Raw genomic sequence first — 10,348 nt, 5'->3', positions numbered from 1 at the left:
TGTGATGGCTGGAGGAGTTTCTGCAGCAGCTCATCAGCCAGTTCAGCTCATCAGCCAGTTCATCAGGCTGATGAATGGCACCTGGTGGGGTGTGGCCTGGCCGAGCAGAAAGGCTCAGCACTGGACATTCACTCTCTCTCTAGACTCCGGCTGGGGTGGAAGCCCTGCTCCACCTGTGGACTCTTTTGTTTCTTTGTTTCTTTGTTTGTTGGTTTGTTTTGTCTTGGTTCGAGTTGTCTTTAAGTTCATTAATAAATTCTTTTTGTTAAAAATTGCCAAACTCAGTTGTCTCTCCACCTTTTGTCCAGTTCCTGGAACATGGAACGTGACAAAATGGGGGGCTCGTCTAAAGCCAGTGTTTTGGGTAGGAATTGTTGGTCTGCTGATGCAGGTTGGTGGAGACGTATACTGAGTTGGTAAGTACAGAGTTTGGAGATAAAGTAAGTGTGGCAAATTTTTTCACTGGTGTTCCCCTCTGTTAGGTGTAGCAGCAGTCCCTAATAGAGGCTCTGCTGCAGTTTTTTTTTGCCTTTACTGTTTTGGGTGGTATCCTGGGAGGGCCCTTGGCGAACTCAGCAATGCCACTGAAGACTAGGGCTGAGTGTAAGTAGGTTTTGGTTAGGCAGTTAGTAGGGGGGACCCAGTGGGGCGCCACATTTTGTATTGTTTATCTAGACTGTTGGGTTGGGTTCAGGTATGGCTGCCAGTGTTGAGGATTTCATTAAATGTCCCTCTTATGAGTTACTAGAGCAATATACGAAGGAGCAGCTTCTCAAGGTGGCACACCATTATTCGGTTGCGGTGGATGCCAGACGTACAAGGGAGACCATCATGAGTATTGTACAGGCAAATCTGCAAGAGGAAGGAGTCCTGATGGTCGATGATGGTAAGAGTGGGGTTACTACTTCTGTGCCGGGGTTAACCTTTGAACAGCAAAAGGAATTGTTAATGTTGAAATTTGAACATGAAAAGGAGTTAGAAAAAATGAAGTACAAGGTGGAACAAATGAAACTGGAAGTGGAGCAGAATAAGTTGGGGCTGATTTCAGCGGGTAAACTTCCGGTTGGGGCGATCAGGGGGGATCTGGTTTTGATGTCACTAAACATTTGAGATTAATGCCAAAGTTTGAGGAAAAGGATGTTGAGACATTTTTTGCAATGTTTGAACGTGTGGCTGATGTTAGAGGTTGGCCGGATGAGGAGCGTACACTAATGTTGCAGTGTGTCTTTACAGGAAAAGCACAGGAGGTGTATTCCTCTATGTCGGTGGCGGACTGCAAGGTCTACAAAAAGGTAAAAGCGGCGGTACTAAAAGCCTATGAACTTGTGGCTGAAGCGTACCGACAAAAGTTCAGAGGCTGGAGGAAAACGGGAAAACAAACACATGTGGAATTTGTAAGGGATTTGATTCTGCACTTTAACCGTTGGTGTAAGGCAGATAATGTGGAGACTTTTCCAGAGTTGTGTGATCTAGTAATATTGGAACAGTTTAAACAGACTGTACCAGAACACATCGCCACGTACATCACTGAAACGTAAAGTTTCCACTCCAAGTGAAGCAGCAGTTGTAGCTGATGAATATGTACTAACACACAGACGTATATTTGGAGAGCGATTTAACACTGAGAGAGCACACTTTAATGAAAGGGCACACTTTAATGAGAGAGCACACTTTAGTGGGGACACTCTCAGACAACATCTAGGGCTCCAAGGTCAGAACCCTTTAACAGTAAAGGTGGGCCTGAAGTGTGTCATTATTGTCGACAAAAAGGGCACTGGAAAAATGAATGCCCTACACGTAGTGGTAGAGTTAATCCTGGTCAGGTAAAGTCAGCTGGATTGGTGGCGCCAATGCAGGTCAAGCCATGGATGGGGCAGAGGTGGAATCAGGTTACCATATATTCCTCTCAGATGGTTTTGTCAGGCTACACGAGAGAGATATGGAAGTCCCCGTGAAGGTGTTGAGAGATTCAGGTTCTATGCACACGTTTGTGAGGGAGGCCATTTTGCCTTTCTCTCTACAGTCAGACACAGGGGGTTGTGTGCCCTGCAGAGGTCTGGCTTTACAAACACTTTTTGTTCCGGTGCATAAAATGTTCTTGTCCTGTGGTTTCTTCCAGGGGAATGTGGAGGTGGCTGTGCGTCCCGAGCTCCCAGTGAGGGGAGTGGACATAATCTTGGGGAATGACCTGGTACCTGATGGTCGTATGTGGCCAGATGATGAAAGACCTGTACTAGTACAAACCCCCCAAGATACGGTTCAGCAGCCACATTTGACATGTCTTCCCTATCCAGTTCCTCCTGGGGGAGTCGATTCTCCAGTGACAGAACCTGAGTCAACAGATCTCTCATGTAATTCCTCTTTAAACTCTGCAGGGGGCGCTGCACATGGCCCAGTGGTGGTACCAGGGGGCTGTCACAGCAAGCAGTTGAGTTGGAACCATCCACAGTGTGTGCTGTGACTCGGGCCATGGCTGCATCTCTGCCTGATGATGGGGTAACTATGGACAAAGTTAAAGAGTTTTCCTTTGTCGTGCCAGATGATCTTTGTGTTTCTCATGTAGACTTGGCGCAGGAGCAGAGAAAGGATCCATCATTGAAAGACCTGTATGATTTGGTGGTGCCTTCCTGTCAGGTGGGGAACATTAAACAGGGTTATGTACTCCATGATGACGTGCTGTGTAGGATTTGGGCTCCTCATGGTGATGGATTTAGCGGGGATCCCATTGTGCAAGTGGTATTGCCTGAAAAATTTAGAACATCAGTAATTCGGACAGCACATGATGAGGTTGCTGGTCATATGGGGGTCAAAAAGACCTACCATCGGGTGCTACAGCATTTTTTCTGGCCCCGTGTGAAGCGTGATGTTTCTAAATATATAAAAACATGTCATACGTGTCAGGTTACTAGTAAACCAAATCAAACTCTGAAACCTGCACCGTTATATCCGATCCCTGCAGTGAGTCAGCCTTTTGGTCATCTGTTAGTTGATTGTGTGGGGCCGCTTCCTCGGTCCAGGTCTGGTTGTTCCTATTTGTTAACAATAATGTGTCAATCCACCAGATATCCAGCTGCTTATCCACTGCGGTCGATCACAACCAGGTCTGTGGTGAAAGCCATTACTGAGTTTATATCTGTGTTTGGAATTCCCAAAATTATACAAACAGACCAAGGGTCAAACTTTACTTCTCGGCTGTTCTCCCAGGTTCTTAAACAACTTAATGTCACTCATAATATGTCCTCTGCGTATCACCCACAGAGTCAGGGGGCCCTTGAACGTTTTCATCAGCATTTGAAATCGTTGCTGCGTGCTTATTGCACTGAGTTGAAGGCAGACTGGCAGGACGGCTTACCATGGCTCATGTTGGCGGCCAGAGAAGTTGTACAAGAGAGTACAGGCTTCAGTCCTAACGAGCTGGTCTTTGCTCACACTGTTCGGGGTCCCTTGTCTGTCATTAGTGATCAGTGGGTTGCGTCTGATCCCCCAAAGAATCTGATTTCTTATGTAAATGGGTTTAGACATAGGCTCTATGAGGCTGGGGAATTGGCGAAACAAAATTTGCAAATGGCTCAAAAGAAAATGAAGCAGCTGTTTGACCGCAAAGTAGAGCGACGTGAGTTCTGTGCAGGAGACCAGGTTTTGGTCTTGCAGCCATTGATTGAATCACCTTTTCAGGCTAAGTTTTTTGGGCCCTGTAATGTTGTTCGTCGGGTTTCAGAGCAAAACTACCTGATTGAGATGCCAAATAAAAGAAAATCAGTTAAGGTCTGTCATGTTAATTTGATCAAACCATATTTTGCACGTGATGTTTCTGATGTTGTGGTTCCAGATAACCCTGTTTTGGTGGCCGGTACGGAGCAGGAGGAAGAGATGTCTGGTGATGTGGTGCTGCAACCTCGACTTAAAAATTCGGAAACTTTGGCCAAGTTGGATTCGCTGCTTGGGCAGGTGGATGAGGATAAAAGGAATCAACTGGTTGGTCTTATTCAAGCATATCCAGGTCTTTTCTCTGATACTCCTACATGTACTAACTTGATAGAACATGATGTTGAGGTGGGGGATGCAAAACCCATCGCCCAGCGGTTCTATCGGGTTAGCCCTGAAAAGCGACAGATATTGGATTCAGAGGTAGATTATATGCTTGAAAATGGTCTTGCTGTGCCTTCTACTTCTAGTTGGTCATCTCCCTGTCTTCTTGTCAGCAAGCCGGATTCCACATTTAGGCCATGTACTGACTTTAGGAAGATTAATGCTGTGACAAAACCTGATTCCTTCCCTCTTCCCAGGATGGATGATTGTGTCGATCAGGTGGGGTCGGCCAAATATGTTAGTAAGTTCGACCTTCTTAAAGGTTATTGGCAGGTTCCACTTTCTGAGAGAGCAAGGGAGATTTGTTCATTTGTGACTCCATCTGGTTTGTATTCATATACCGTGATGCCGTTTGGGTTGCGCAACGCTCCAGCCACCTTTCAAAGATTAATGAATAAGGTGGTTCGGGGGCTGGAGGGTTGTGCAGTCTATTTGGATGATGTTGTGATATATAGTGATACATGGGAGAAACATTTGGAGCAGGTGAAGGCTTTGTTTGACAGGCTACTTTGGGCACAGCTAACGGTCAATCTGGCAAAATGTGAATTTGCCAAGGCCACCGTGACCTATTTGGGGAAGGTGGTGGGGCAAGGAGAAGTGCGTACCATTGAGGGAAAGGTCAGGGCGATCCGTGACTTCCCTGTTCCAACGACAAAGAGGGAATTGTTACGTTTCTTGGGAATGGCTGGTTATTACAGGGAGTTTTGTCCCAATTTTGCTTCTGTGGGTGCTCCTCTAACTGACTTGTTAAAAGGTGATGTTAAATATGTTTGGTCTCCCATCTGTCAACAGGCATTTAACCAGTTGAAGGACTTGTTGTCATCAGCTCCAGTGCCTGCTGCTCCTAGGTTGGATCGCCCCTTCAAGTTGCAGGTGGATGCAAGTGATGCTGGAGCTGGGGCTGTGTTGTTACAGGTGGAGGAGAGGGGGGTTGAGAGACCTGTTAGTTACTTCTCTAAGAAGTTTAAAAATTACCAGCGTAACTATTCAGTAATCGAAAAAGAAGCCCTCGCATTGGTCATGGCCCTCCAACATTTTGATGTCTATATTGGGTCAGGTTCTTCTTTGATTGTTTATACTGACCACAATCCACTAACCTTTTTGCGTTCATTGCAGAATCCGAATCAGAGGTTGATGCGGTGGGCCTTGTTTTTGCAGCCCTATCATTTGGATATCCGTCACATTAAGGGCAGGGATAATCTGGTGGCGGATACTTTGTCACGTGCTCCTTTGTCATAATATGTTGTGCTATGTACTTTTCTCTCTGCTTCTGTCCAGGCCGGGCTCCCATCCGTATGTGCTCTTAAAGATGCTTCTTCTGGATCCACAGTTGCGGAGTCATTGGGTTTGGGGGTGTTGGTGAGGTAATGGGGAGGAGGGAGGGGTTCTGCATTGCATGTTGTTTGATAAGGTGCTTACCTGGACTGTGACCTGGCAGTCGTGTTGGGTTATGGATTTGTCTAGATGTAGGTAGTGTATTGGATTGGACGTTGTGTTTTTTTTCTCTGGTATGTGTCTTGCAGGGTCGGAGGTCAGAGGTGGTACCTCTGTCTTGGCCGGGGGGGTGTGATGGCTGGAGGAGTTTCTGCAGCAGCTCATCAGCCAGTTCAGCTCATCAGCCAGTTCATCAGGCTGATGAATGGCACCTGGTGGGGTGTGGCCTGGCCGAGCAGAAAGGCTCAGCACTGGACATTCACTCTCTCTCTAGACTCCGGCTGGGGTGGAAGCCCTGCTCCACCTGTGGACTCTTTTGTTTCTTTGTTTCTTTGTTTGTTGGTTTGTTTTGTCTTGGTTCGAGTTGTCTTTAAGTTCATTAATAAATTCTTTTTGTTAAAAATTGCCAAACTCAGTTGTCTCTCCACCTTTTGTCCAGTTCCTGGAACATGGAACGTGACAGTAGGTAAACACCTGTAGAACCAGTGGATCCAGTGAATGCAGTTGGGTTCATCACTGGCTGATGTAGTGATTGAGGCCGTTGCCAAAATCAAGATCAGCATCTGGAAAAACCTGTGATGAAGCTCTTCCTGGAAAACCATAAAACAACATGGTTTCGTAACACTCCAGAAAGAGTTTTTTTCTATTTTTTTTTACTTGCGTCCATGTATTACAATCAAGTGGTGGTAACAGGTCCTCTGAATTACTTATTTAGAGTGGAATATTTCATTTCAGAAGTATTTAGTTACATTGCATCATTACATTACATACATTATAGGTTACTCCATCCCATCAACAACAACAGATAAACACAAACAGAGGCCACAAAGCAGGATTACTGTCTTAGCGAGGTAACTTCAGGTTTTTTTTTTTGAGGGTGTGTGTGTGTGCCAAGCGGACCCGTCTTATAGAGACACGCGTCTATAGGACAGGCTGGCTTTTATTTAATTAAGAACAAACCTTATGCTCAGCAAAGATGGAAAATATAGTAGGCCTATAGAATATAATAAAATGGTTCTGTTGTTCCTGTTTAAAAGAGTCAGAATAGAAGGAAAGAATCTGATCCAGAGCAGCATTCATTTACAAGTTTAATCAGCACTGATTAAACATTTAATAACTCGGGATTCTTCTTCTTTTTTTTTTCTCTTCCTCACAGGAGTGTGCGCTCCGGTGCGCTCACCTCGCTTCTCTCTGACGCATCGGTGCTCATGGTTGTGATTGGTCTGCTGCCTTGAATCCGCCCTTTATACGTGCGCGTTCACAGATTCACAGCAAGACAAGCTGGGGTTGAGTTACCGAGTTGATAACCAGCGGCGTGGTACCGCTGATCCGGAGTGACAGTGTTGTGGATAGGTTCAGCTGGATAGGCTGACAGTAACCCCGGGTAGGCTGAGCTCGCTTCGTGGTACAGGCCTCAGGACAGCAGAGCAGGCCAACAGTATTGTGGGTGAGAGGAGTGGAGAGACTGGGCTGGAACATAAACCAGCCGTCCTACTTTTACCCGCTGGGTGTTGACAGCTCTGGGCCAATCAGGAAGAGTCGAGGCTCGGTCAGTTGGACAGTGGGTCTGCAGGTCTGTACACTGGCCTACTGAGTTAGGGTTAGGTGGAGTATGATGGTATCTGGTGTAATGGGTTGAAGACATGTCTGCCGAGTAAGAGCAGGGTTGAATCCCAGAAATGGCACACAGCACCTCATGTCTTTAGAATACAGGGTGATTTTAAGGGTTGGGTAGGTGGTGGTGTGGTGTGATCACATAGATACACACCATGAAAGTTCATGCTAAAAGAAATATACAATATTTGGATCAAACCATTCAGTATTTCTTGTGGAAGGTAGTAATTGGATGGTAAAGAATAAATAATACAAGAGTGATGACAAAATAAAAAATCTGACAAATGACAATAAAATTAATGGAATAACCTGTGGTTATTATGAAGTAATAAAAATAGTAAGAGGTTGGGAAACTATTTTTTAATAAAAGACAAAGTTCTAAGACGATGATGAGCCCATGCAGAGGAAGTACAGCAGACAATGGTTTATAGATGATCTTGCATAAGGAGGATAGAGAGGCAAGATGTTGGATAACTTTTTATTGGTTTTCAAATGAAGTCAAGTGTTTAAGCTGTTGGTGTGGCTGCTGTGGGAAGAGGAAGCAGGTTAAGGTTAGGGAACAGAGATGGAGTTAGAATGAGGAGGAGAAAAGAGGGGGGTCCATGATTAGGGTAAGGCAAGTAGAGGGGAGCTGGTTGGGGTTAGGATAAGAGGTCTGGTCTGCGGTAGGTAAAGAGAGAAGGGGGGGAGGAGAAGGTTGGATTTGGGAATGAGGTCGGGTTTAGGTTAAGGCAGAAGAGAGGTTAGAGTAAGGGATTAAGGGTTCGGGTGATGGTTGGGATCCGGACATGGTTGAGTAAGAGGAGGAGGAAGGTTATGGTCGTTTAGGGAGGGGGGTGGGTTGGAGACAGGGGGGTTAAAGAACTAGAAGAGTAGGAGGAGATAGAAGAAAGGAGGCTGGAAGCTGCTCCTGGTCTGTTGCTGCCACCTAGTGGATAAAAGGGGGCAAGGCGTGTCATGGAGACCTCCATCTCCATCCAGATCCAGCTCCTCTGCCCTGTGGTCCAGGGGCTGCTGGACTCAAGGCATCTCTTGAGGACTCCTTGTGTCAGCTTTTTCTACTGCCATCCAATCTGTTTTTCTTCTCTTGGTTACATTATTAGGCTTCCTTATCCATGAAAATATTGGTTAAAATATTTTTGGTGTGGGCCCCTGGGCCTTTTTTTTGGTCAGTATACTCCTTGGCTTCAATTGAACCTTCCTCTTGTGTCAGCTTTCTGCTCCATCTATGGTGTTAGGGTCAGTTTTGACCCGAGTCTTAAATCAGCTGTAAAAACAATTATTTATCATCCCATTTGTTTCTCATCTCTTGGTTACATTGTTAGACTTTCTTATCCATGAAAAGGTTGGTTTTACACTTATGATTTCAGTTTGAACTCTCATTATTGTTCTTATCGTTATAACCGCGTCAAAATTGACCCGAACACCACAAATGTTATCATTTTAACCGGAGCATTTTAGAATTTTGTGAAATTCTTTTTTGTTTGTTTTATTTTGTTTAAATCGAGGTTCCTGACAAAGTCAAAAAGCCTTGATGCTATAAACAAATTTATGGGGTACTTGTGTGTCACCTCGCCACATTCTGGCGTTATTGGCAAGATCCATGTAGCACTAGTGGTGGGTCCATGGATTCTTCTTGAAGGCTGAGATACTTCTGTGGTTATGGATGACTGAGTGTTGTTATAATAGTTTTTGATCCAAGTATCGTCCAAGTAATGAGTATTCAGTTTAGAGCTGATTTTAAGGTGCTTTTACAAACTTTTAAAACCTTAAATGGCTCCTTTGGTTTTTAAAACAATGCTTAAGACCCATCTATTTACTGTTGCATATGGGTCTTAGGTTTTCATTAGTAAAGTCCTGTCCTGTTTTAAGTATGTTCTTTAGGCTTGGTGCTGGTGGTCAGACTGAAGGTGAACATGGTCCAGGATTTTCAGATGTCTGTTTGAGCTGTGGACAGGGTGACGAGTGTATTAGGTGGTGTGTCCATCAGGAGGGGTTCGGTTGTAATATGTTATAAAATATTCATAAAGCCATGGTCAGAGCCTGGATATGTTTATTAGGATCTATCTGACAACACACAAAATGAACTGAATCAGTAAATTAAACATTGAATCAGATTGAACTGTTACATGTTCATTTAAATGTTGGAACCAGTCAGAGTGTATAAGTGTCCATCTCTTTAATTACATACATAAATGTTAAAGAGTGACTAAAGACAGAAACATCATCTCAATAACAGAAACATACAGAAATAAAAATAAACCCTAATGTCTAAATATATATGATGGATCAATCTGTAGAGAGGAAAACTAAGATCCAACGAGTCAAGTCACAAATCTTTAGTCAAACTTATCAGCAGGAAAATCAAAGCATACCGTAAAACTTTAAATAAAGGCCTGGGCGTTTATTTGCTTAAATCGCTCAAATCAACAGGCGTTTATTAGGGACCTGCGTTTATTTGGGACCTGCCTTTATTAATAGTGTTCACCCTAAACCTCACCAGATATAACAACTGTGGCCTCCCTCTTCTCATTCCGTGGCCGCAGGCGGCGGTGAAACGATACGTGTTTCTCGAGACATTAAACACGGCCGGGGCAGACCTCGTTCTCGGTCTCGCTGACCTCCGCGGTCCTGGACCGCACAGGTACCAGGAGACCGAGACCCCCCGTCATGTCGGTCCTCCGCCCTCTCTGATCCGCCGCAAGTTGCAAGAGCCCCCTCCTCTCCCACACTTCAGTACCTGTGTTGGTTCGCACCACCGTCATTTTTTTTTTTTTGAGGGAATGAAGTAGATAATGCAAGGTAGCCTATAGCCTACCTAATACGTATATGAGTAATCAGAGAATAGGTTGTTTACGCTACTTTGAAAAGGAGTAACAAGTCATTTAAAACAAGGAGCGAGCCGAGCCGAGCCGACACGGTGCAGCCCAGGACAGGTGCTGAAGTGCAGACGAGAGGAGTGGACAGACCGGGCAGGAGCAACCGGCTGAGAGGCGTCTCCTCGGTCCTCGGCCATCTTTAACGTCACGAGACACCCGCTATAGGCTATTTGCATAGAATATTTTTTGGCAACCAGAAAAACAATGTTTGACCCGGCGTTTATATGGGATGGGCGTTTAATATAAAAAATATTTTGCTACACCCGGCGGTTAATTGGGACCGGCGGCTAATTGGGACTCGGCCATTATTTGAAGTTTTACGGTAGATGGGT

Source organism: Trachurus japonicus, chromosome 16 (genome assembly GCF_045865225.1).
Source record: "Trachurus japonicus isolate A0001 chromosome 16, Traja_1.0".
Classification (NCBI taxonomy): domain Eukaryota; kingdom Metazoa; phylum Chordata; class Actinopteri; order Carangiformes; family Carangidae; genus Trachurus; species Trachurus japonicus.
The sequence above is the reverse complement of the archived record's forward strand: the minus strand, read 5'-3'. Positions refer to the sequence as shown.